General features: G+C 32.8%; 1 pseudogene; it reads right to left on the reverse strand.

Annotated features, from left to right (window-relative positions):
* Nucleotides 1-1,584: 1,584 nt before the first annotated feature.
* LOC141553759 (renin receptor-like) lies at nucleotides 1,585-2,978 on the reverse strand (annotated as a pseudogene).
* Between the last annotated feature and the right edge of the window lie 7,891 nt (nucleotides 2,979-10,869).

The raw sequence follows: 10,869 nt of genomic DNA on the forward strand, positions 1-10,869 counted from the left end.
ATATATGTGCCAAAATGTTTGTGGCAGCTCTTTTTGTTGTAGCTAGAAACTGGAGGATGAATGGATGTCCATCAGTTGGAGAATGGTTGGGTAAATTGTGGTATATGAAGGTTATGGAATATTATTGCTCGGTAAGAAATGACCAGCAGGAGGAATATAGAGAGGCCTGGAGAGACTTAAATCAACTGATGCTGAGTGAAATGAGCAGAACCAGAAGATCACTGTACACCTCAACAACAATACTGTATGAGGATGTATTCTGATGGAAGTGGAAATCTTCAACATAAAGAAGATCCAACTCACTTCCAGTTGATCAATGATGGACAGAGGTAGCTGCACCCAGAGAAGAAACACTGGGAGGGGAATGAAAATTGTTAGCACTAATATCTGTCTGCCCAGGTTGCATGTACCTTCGGATTCTAATGTTTATTGTGCAACAAGAAAATGATATTCGCACACATGTATTGTACCTAGACTATATTGTAACACATGTAAAATGTATGGTATTGCCTGTCGTCGGGGGGAGGGAATAGAGGGAGGGGGGGTAAATTGGAAAAATGAATACAAGGGATAATATTATAAAATATATATATATATATATATATATATATATATATAATAAAAAAAAAATTAGGGTATTATCTGTTTAACATTCTGTAGGAAAAGATTGTAACATCAACCTTACCAACTAATACGGGAGTTGAAAAACACATTAAAACAAAAAAATGGATTTTCAACTTAAGCAAAAGTACCACCATAACAGAAATGTGCATAACTTATTGTAAGAATTCACAATATTATATGCTGACAGATGAGAGTATTTCAAAGTTGGCTGGAACCAAAATGATATTTAGTCCAACTCTCTCATTGTTCACAAGGGAAAACTGAAACCCAAAAAAGTTAATGACTCCTCCAATGTCACATATCTAGACATGGCATGAGGTAGAATTAAAACTCTCGTCTCCTAGGGACAATCCAGTTAAACACTCTACATATTTCCTTTTCTAGGTCTTACCTACCTCTTAATAAATCATCAAGATTTCAAAAGAAGTTAAAAACAGTTATCCTCTGTCTACAAGAATATTTTTCTAAAACTATATGTATAAGCATTTTAGAACTTTTATAGCTCATAAAAACTTTCATCCAGTAATTGTTCAAGATATTTACATCACCTTGAGACAGTTACAAGTAGTTCTTAATAAATAACAATCTAAGATGATTTCTATCCACACAGTTAAAGAACTCAGCAAAAAATTTCTCTTATACTTTCAGTGCAGTTGTTCCCCAGAGATGAGTAACACAGGCTAACATTTATAAATATTTAAAGTATTTTCAGTGCATGTTTTCAAGTTTAAAATGGAATGAAATTATTTTAATGTCACTGTAATAACAGCAGAGTGAAAGATTTGTCACATTTTTACTTAAATATTACCCAATGGTTGCAAGTATACACAAAAGATAGAATACAAACATTGCCTTTTAATACATTTTAAATACAACATTCATTTTAAACCACACCAAAATACTTATCATAATACAATATGGCTCTTATCTATATTCTTTTATTAGAATGACAGAAAAAGGTTAATCCATTTGGGTCTTCTGATTTGTCATCCTATAAATAATACTATCATATCCAGGACCCGTGTTCACAGGTCATAGGAGACAATGGTCACCCCTAAGGCTAAGCCCAACTTTATCCAAAGAAAAGAATTATATTGAAGACTACTGTGTGGGGGCAGCTAGATGGTGCAGTGGATAGAGCACCAACCCTGAAGTCAGGAGGAACCTCACCTAACACTTCCTAGTTGTGTGACCCTGTTTCACTTAATCCCAATTGCCTCAGGAGGGAAAATACTACTGTGTAATTTACCTTGTACATATATGCAAGATTATATGGATTTTCTGGGTTGTTATTCTGTTTGGTCTGAAGAATAGAATGAGTCTTTCTCACTGGAGGGGGGGGCAGAGGGGAGTCAAATAACTTTACTGTTAATACTTCCACTTCTACATTTCCACCTTAAAGGTCATATGTTTTATCTGCAAATCTAAAGTCGGTAAGGATCTGTGAAGCATCTTTGAATTATTGAGAATTTTCTCCATAGCAGTTTTTTTTTTTTTTCTGAGGCAATTGGGCTTAAGCGACTTGCCCAAGGCCACACAGCTAGGAATGGAGGAGCCTGCATTGGGTAGATCCTAATAATTTCAAGAGATCACAAATGAAAGAGACTGCCTTAAGAAGTAATAATAAGTGTCTAGGTAAAATTTGAACTCAGGTCCTCCTGACTTCAGGACTGGTGATCTATGCACTGTACCACCTAGTTGCCCTCCTTAGCGTTTTTCAATTTCATCCAAACCTGTCAGCTCCAGAAAATATAGGTTACGAGAGAAATCTTTGGCTAGATGCTGTGTCGGGACAACAAATTTTCAATATCATGTAGAACTTGTAACTCAGGGAAAAACAAACAAACAAACAAACAAACAGAAAATCGACATTGTTCCTGCTCAGAGAATCAAGGGAGCAGAAAACTAAGAATGGAGTTATCTTGGAATAGGTGATTCCCCATTGCTGACAGTCTCAGGTGACTGGTCTTCAAATCCAGTGTTTGCTTTACCTGCCATATGCACTCTACTCAGGAGGAGCCAACTGCAAAATGTGGATAGAATTTTTAACACTATGAGGACTGAAAAGATATTCATTTTCAAAAAGGTAGGAAACAACACCATTTTTGAGTAAAGCCAAAAACTGTCACTGTCACCAACAGTAGCTCAGGATGGAATACATTGCTCACAGCAATTTTAAGACCATGAAAGGTCTTCTTCCACAAAAAATCCAGGTATAATACAGCCACATCTGGGATTCTGGTCATCGCCCATTTTCCTTCTTGGAAAACAATAGATTCTGGTGATCTTAACACACCAAACTCATTATGCAACACACAGGGAAGGAGCAAAGTCATAAAAGCTAGCAAAGCCATGGTCGTCAACTATTGCAGAACAGTGGGAGCAAGCACCGCAACCACAGCCTCGGAGCAGAAGAGGAAAGGAGAATGTATTCATACATTTTCAATGAATTAATTCCATTCTCCCCATCTATCCTCCAGTTTATACCTGCAATTTACAGTTACAGACAACTTTCATGGGTACTCCAGAGAAAAAATGATTTGATCAGTCAGCAGGTATGTTAACATAGGCATACGGTTCTTGACTCCAAAGTCAGGTTTGTATTCTCTAGGACTTTCTATCTATACTTATATAATAAACATGCATGTGTATATGTATATAGATATGCACATTATAAAATTATATAAGCGAGAGAGATGGGGAGACTATCTTCCATCCAATTTCTTGTAAAATTCTTAGATGTGGAAGTATCCATACATCATCATATCTTGCCTGTCTGAGAAATCTGAGAGTTATCCTTCTGTAGAAAACTGCTAGATTTACTAAAAAGAGACTCGATTTTGTTTATTGCCTTAATCTCCTTTGTCTTGTTTTCATAAACAATTATGTAGAGAGCTAAATAATGTATCTGCTCCAATGAAGCAGCAATTTGCTTGCCTGTGCAGTTAGTAGAATGTGAATAAAGGGATATTAAATCTAGGGCTCCCTTTTATGGAACTTTATGGAAGTTAAGACAGCTTTAAAGATAAAGAAAAGAGACTAAAGAAAACTTTTCTGTTTTTCTTTTGTTTAGGAATTTTTCTCTAGGGGAGGAGTCCTGGCATTGTTAGTGCAGGAACATGCTTATAAAGATATTATTTGTGGAGTATTTTAAGGCTTGGAAAGAGCTATTGTCCTTATTTTACAGATGAGGAAACTGATGTTGAGAGGTTAAGTGACTATACTTCTCCGGGGCACATAAGCTTCTAAATGTCTCAAGCAGGCAGGTTTTCCTAATTTCAAGTTTAATACTCTAAGGAGCATCCTAGTAACCTTATATTTTATTAGGTATGTGGTATACATGTGATATAGTGTGGGATCTGGAGGTCATGGAACCAGAGCAAATTAAGTGGATTACAAAAAAATTTATAGATTTTGGAACATGTAAACCTTATCCTTGGGTACGTGATTAATTGCTGAATTTTGATTTTGTTTTAGTAAAAAGTATTCATATCCAAATTCTGTATGAGTAAGTCATCTTAATAAAATAAACAAACATAAGAGGATATGGATTTTTGCCTACTTAACTAGTTTTGAAGAAAAAATTATTTGGTTTGGAATCAGAGAATCTGAGTGCAGATACTCCTTCTATCCCTTATCACTCTTTTGTTAATTATTTCCCATTTATCATATAAACATATACATACCTATATACACATATATATCACATATATATGTATACATACACACACACATATATATATATATATATATGTATAATTATGTTGCATATATTTATTTGCAGATTGTCTCTCTTATTAGATTATATAGTCTCTGAGGATAGGGATTGTCTTTTGCCTCTTTTTGTATTCCCAGTGCAATACCTAACACAAAGTAGGCACTTAATGAATGTTGATTGATTTTAGTCCCTTAACTTCTCTGGACTTGTTTTCTCATCTATAAAAAGGGAAAAAATTGGATTAGATGATCTTTATCATTCCTTACAGCTTCTATGAATTTATAAACCAGTAATCTACCAAGTCATAGACAAGGTATAAACTGAACTGATGGAGAATTCACCATACTGGTGAAATCATCCAAAACACCTAGTTATGATGCTATGTTGGAAGTTATGAAAAACTAAATAAACTAAGAATCTGATCTCCATATTTATTATGATAATGTGAGAGCTTCACATAGATTTGTCATTAATGATTATCAACACAATGATAAGGAATTATCCTCTTACATTTTTGGTTTTATGAAATAAATTTCTATACATTTTTTCCCTCTTCAGATAGTTTTATTTTAAAATAATTTTATGTAATAAACTTTCATTTTATCAATAAATACTTGTGTTCCAATATATAATCAATAAAAATTAGAAAAGTGAAACAGAAAAAAGTGATTTATAAATGATCCAACACAAAATCATAAACATTACTTGTAGACAGTTAAAAAACCTCCGAATATTAATATTAACTTTGCCAATGTTAAAAACAAAATCATGCTGATAGTTTCTATATTTATATAGGTTGGGTATTCCTGATAGATTAACTATCAAATATTTAATATTTTCTGTTGTTAATTTAAATAGCATTTCTATTAGTAACTTTTCTATGTTTGTTTATAATATATAGAAATTCTAATATCTGTGGATTTATTTTTACTATTAGAATTTTATATTAATTTAGAAAATAATTTTTTCTTAAAGTTTTTTATTTTCAAAACATATGCATGGATAATTTTTCAACATTAACCCTTGCAAAATCTTGTGTTCCAATTTTCCTCCTCCTTCCCCCCACCCCCTCTCTTAGATGACAAGTTATCCAATATATGTTAAACATGATAAAAATGGTTATTAAATCCAATACATGCATATGTATTTGTACAATTATCTTGCTGTATAAGAAAAATCAAATCAAAAATGAAAAAAAATGATAAACAAAATAAAATGCAAGCAAACAACAACAAAAAAGAGTGAAAATGCTATGTTATGATTCACAGTCAGTTCCCGTAGTCCTCTCTTTGGTTGTTGATGGCTCTCTTTATCATATCTCGTTGTTGAAGAGAATCACATCCATCAGAATTGATCATCATATAATCTTATCTCATACAATGATCTCCTTAGCATTTCACTTCGCATCAGTTTTTATAAGTCTCTCCAGGCCTCTCTGAAATCATCCTGCTGATCATTTCTTATAGAACAATAATATTCCATAACACTCATATACCATAACTTAATCAGCCATTCTCCAAGTGATGGGCATCCACTCAGTTTTCAGTTTCTTGCCACCACAAAAAAGGCTGCCACACACAGAAAATAATGTTTTTCAAAAGCCCAAACAAGTTTGATTTTTCTAGGATCTTGGAATTTAGAGTTACAGGATACTTGAAAAATTATAAATCAAACCCACTCCTCTCATTTTATAGATGAGGAAACTGAGCCCCAGAAAAGTCATTTGCTAAAGCCACCTGGGTAATCAGTAGCAGAATCAGGTTTTGAACCCAGATCTTCTGATTTTAGCTCTTCTGATTGCTCCATTGCAACATTCTTTCTCTCTTCATATCAAATGTTTCTAGCAAGCTCTTATTTATTGAATGTGACTGCCTAGAAGTCAGATGCTTTCAACTTTATCCAGGGACAACAAAAAAAAAAAAAAAAAAAAAAAAATTAGTCAAAGATTTACTGATACACAGGCATCATTTCCTACTATTTATGTGCAAAAGTTTATTGAGATAATAAAAAATGAGACCAATTTTATACAGATATTTTACATTATATGTAAATAAGATTAGAATTTGTTTATTTAGTAATTAATTAGTTGTGGTGATTTGAGGTTAGTTATTGTTATAGTTCTTTTCAATAGTTCAAAAAACAAACATGCTCAGAACTTTTATTCCTTTTAGGCAAGCTGTTGATCATGATTAAAAAAAAATTAGTTTTTTATTTCTTGTTGTTTAGAAGTTTTCTTGGAAGAAAGCAGGTAGTAATGGGTCCTTAAAGACAGATTTCCCAGTAAATGAAAGTGGAGGAATACCTTTAAAAACAACAATGACAACAACAACAGCAATATTCCAACAATTTGGTGCTTAGAAGAAACAACCTTTAAAATATGTAAATGTGGAGGGTATTGCATAGGGACTAGACCTGTAATTGGTATGAGGGACTCCAGATGAGGAAACTGCTTTTACTAAAATAGGTTGGCACCTTCTCTGTAATTTATAGTCTTGGACAATTGCCTAGAGCACTAAGAGATTGAATTGTCCAGGGTTACACAGCCAGTATATCCAGAGAGGCAGGAATCATGTAGAAGGTAGCAAGGAGCTTCATTTCAGATCCAGGAAAACTTTGGTTCATAACCTATCTCTAACATGTATAGATAACTAAAAAGTGAAAATGATTTCAGAAAGTCAATGATAAAATTGAGAGTGTCAAGAGAGACAAACTGGTAAATGGTGTGATGTTTAATACCAATAAATATGAAAGAATGTCATTAAATATATTCATATAAAACAGTATAGAATTTAAGTTTTCAAAAGTTAGGTGATTGTCAAAAGATATTGATAGCACCACTATAAAAATAGGAGACTTTAATATTCCCTTCTAAGAACTAGATAAAACTAATAAGATATAGTTGAATGAACTATTGGAAAAATTAGATTAGACTGATCTATGGTGACTTTATTTTTTAGATAATGAAGTAGTTTTTTAATGTGTACAATTTTATATATGTTTCCATATTTATCATGCTGCACAAAAAAAAACAAAATCAAAAAGGGAAAAAAATAAGAAAGAAAACAAAAAGCAAACAAACAATACTATGTTGTAATCCACATTCAGTCCCCACAATCCTCTTTCTGGATGCAAATGGCTTTCTCCATCACAAGTCTATTGGATTTGACCTGAATCACCTCTTTCTTGAAAAGATTCACATCCATCAGCATTGATCATTGCATAATTTTCTTGTTACTGTGTACAATGTTCTCTTGATTCTATTTACTTCACTTAGCATCAATTCATGTAAGTCTCTCCAGGCCTTTCTGAATTCATTCTGCTGATCGTTTCTTATAGAATAACAATATTTCATAACATTCATATATATGGTGACTTTTAAATGATGAAAATAGATTTGGAAAAAAATCATTTTAAAAAATGCAGTATGCATTCATGTTAAAAATTCCAAAAAGCATAAGCATGAAAGGCTCATTTATTGTGGTCAAAAGCACATATCTAAAACCAAGAGGTAATATTACATACAATGGAAAAAATACTAGAAGTTTTCCCCCAAGAACCAGGGTGAAGCAAGACTGCCTCCTCTCACTCTTATTTGATACATTTTAAAAATTATTAACTGTAGAAATTCAACAAAGACACAAAATCAAGGGACAGGTAGAATGGGCAGTGGGTAGAACATTGGCCTTGAAGTCAGGAGGACCTGAATTCAAATCTAGCCTCCAAAAAACTTCATTAAAAAAACAAAACTAAAAAACTCCATACCAAAATTCATTTTGAGGGAAAAAAGCATAGAATTTCAAGGGAAAAAATGAGAAAAGGCATGCATGAAGTGATCATAGCACTACCAGAACTCAAACTATATTATAATTCAGTAGTCATCAAAATTATTTGGTACCAGTTAAAACAACATAAAAGTGTATCAGTGCGATAAAAAAAAAAAAAAAAAAAACACTAAGAAACAGAAGCAATGGAACATGGTAATCTAGTGCTAAATTAGACCCCCCAAATAAGTTACTGGGGGAACTTTTTTGACAAGAAATATTAAGAAAGTATAAAGAATTTTGGCAGAACTTCTCTACTTTTAGACCTTCAGAACATCTGGTTCAGCAGAACCTCTTATTTCTAGATTTCTAAACCATCTGGTTTGGAGAGAATCTTCTCCTTTTATACAAAGTATGACCTAAAGTGTGATCAAATGCCTGTATTAATTTGGAGGAGGTCTTTAAGCCCTGTTTGTATTCATTTTTTATTAACCAATTCAACCAAAATAATTCCTTGTAAATAGGAAGATCAAATGGAAGCCTTTACATAAGAAGTTGACATAAATATTTTACAACAAAGGTCAAAGGACATGAACAGTTTTTAACAATTGTCTGTAATACATATTAAAATATTCAAATCACTAGTATTTGAAAAAATATACATATCAAAATTTTGAGTTTCATCTTATATCCTACAAATTATTTAAGGTGATGAAAACATAGAAAGAGATAATGAAGGAGGGGCTGTGAAAAGACAGGCACACTAACATGCAATTAGTTAAACAGTAAATTGGACTGACTGTCTAGGGCATTAATTAGGAATGATATATAAAAAAGTTATTAACTGTTCATATTCTTTGAACAAGTGGTCCCACTCCTGGGCTTATACTCCAAGGAAGTCAAAGACAGAAACGAGGTCTACTATATATCAAAATAGTCACACAAACACGCTTTGAAGTAGTAAATGCATGAAAATAAACTGGATACATATTAACTGGGAAAACACTGAAAACAATATAGAATATGGATGCAATGGACTATTATTAAGCAATAAGAAATAATAACTATGAAGAATTAAAAGAAACATAAAAATATCTGTATGAAAATGGAGAGTGAAATAAGCAAAATGAAAAAAACAAACATGACTATAGCAATATAAATGAAAAGATCTCTGAAACTCTGAATAATTAGAAAATTGATGAAAAGATTGATAAAAGTCCCAGAGAACAGTTAAAGAAGTATATCACTTTCCTAATTTCAGAGAGACAAAAGATTACTATGGCAGAATGTTACATATATTTTTAGAATCCGTCATTGTTATCAAATTTTGTTGCTTTTTTTCCTTCAAAAAGGAAAGTTCTATTTGGGGGAGGGTTACTGTTCAAGCACAGCCAATTCTTTGTAACCTCATTTGGGGTTTTCTTGCCAAAGATTCTAGAGTCATTTGCCTTCTTTCTCCAGATCATTTTGTAAATGAGAAACTGAGGCAAGCAAATTAAGTAATTTGTCCAGGGTCACACAACTAGTAAGTGGTTCAGGTCAGATTTGAATTCATAAAGATGAATCTTCCTGATTAAAGTGTAAAACTTAACATTTATGTCTAGTGAATTTAATCTTATTAGACTGAATCCAATGCTTTAACCTGTAAAAATCTTTTGAATCTTGATCTGTTATTTAGGATTAGCTATCTGACCTTCCTAATTTTGTGCCATCTGTAAGCCTGATAAGTATGTCATATGTGCTGCCTTATCTGAGTCACTGATAACAGTGTTAAACCATACAAGGCCAACCTCAGATTAGAGAAGGCAATGGCAAAGCACCCCAGGATCTTTGCCAAGAAAACCAAAAATTAGGTCACAAAGAGTCAGTCATGACTGAAACAACCTCAGAAGCCTTGAACTCTACTGGCTGTTGAATTGACCTTGAATCAATTCCTCTTTGAGTTTAACTATTGAACAAGATACAAATCTATTTATCTCACATCTATGCTATCATGTAACCACATCTCTCCATTTTTTTTCCCCCAAGAATAATATTAGACATCTTGTCAAGTGCTTTGTCTAAAATCTAAGTAAACATATTTTACCTGAGTTGAGTAAACCTGTCAAAGAAAGGGAGGAAACAAGCAGTACTTAATTGTGTTAATGATTTGCAACTATTATCTCATTTGATCCTTGCAATAATTCTAGAAGATAAGTGCTATTATTATTCCCATTTTACAGCTGAGAAAATTTAGATAGAATGAAGTTAAGTGACTTGCCCAGGATCATATGACTAGTAAATATCTGGGGCTGCCTTTGAAATCAGATCTTCCTGATGCCAGCTCCAGCACTCTATCCATTGTGCTAGTCAACTTTTTAAGACCTTCTAAAGCCTCCTGACTTTAAAAAAAGAATGCAAGTTCTATCATAACATGTGCTCTGTGTAATCATACTGATTCTGTATAATCACTGCTTCTCCTTCTACTTGTCCATTAACAACTTTTTAAATGATCCTTTCTAGAATTATTCTGGAAATTGAAATCAAACTCAATGGCCAATATTTTTTGGACTTTATTATTTTCCCTTTTCTGTAAACTCATACATTTGCTCTTTTCCAGTTATGTGGTACCTCTCTTGTTCCTATGATCTTTTAAATATCACTTACTATGGTTCAGCAATCATATCAGTAGGTTATTTTGATAGTTGAAGATGTAGTTTATCTGGGTCAAGTGACTTGAATTCACCAATAGGGAGCTAGGCTTTGTTTATATTGGATATCAACTCC

Source organism: Sminthopsis crassicaudata, chromosome 1, assembly GCF_048593235.1.
Source record: "Sminthopsis crassicaudata isolate SCR6 chromosome 1, ASM4859323v1, whole genome shotgun sequence".
Classification (NCBI taxonomy): domain Eukaryota; kingdom Metazoa; phylum Chordata; class Mammalia; order Dasyuromorphia; family Dasyuridae; genus Sminthopsis; species Sminthopsis crassicaudata.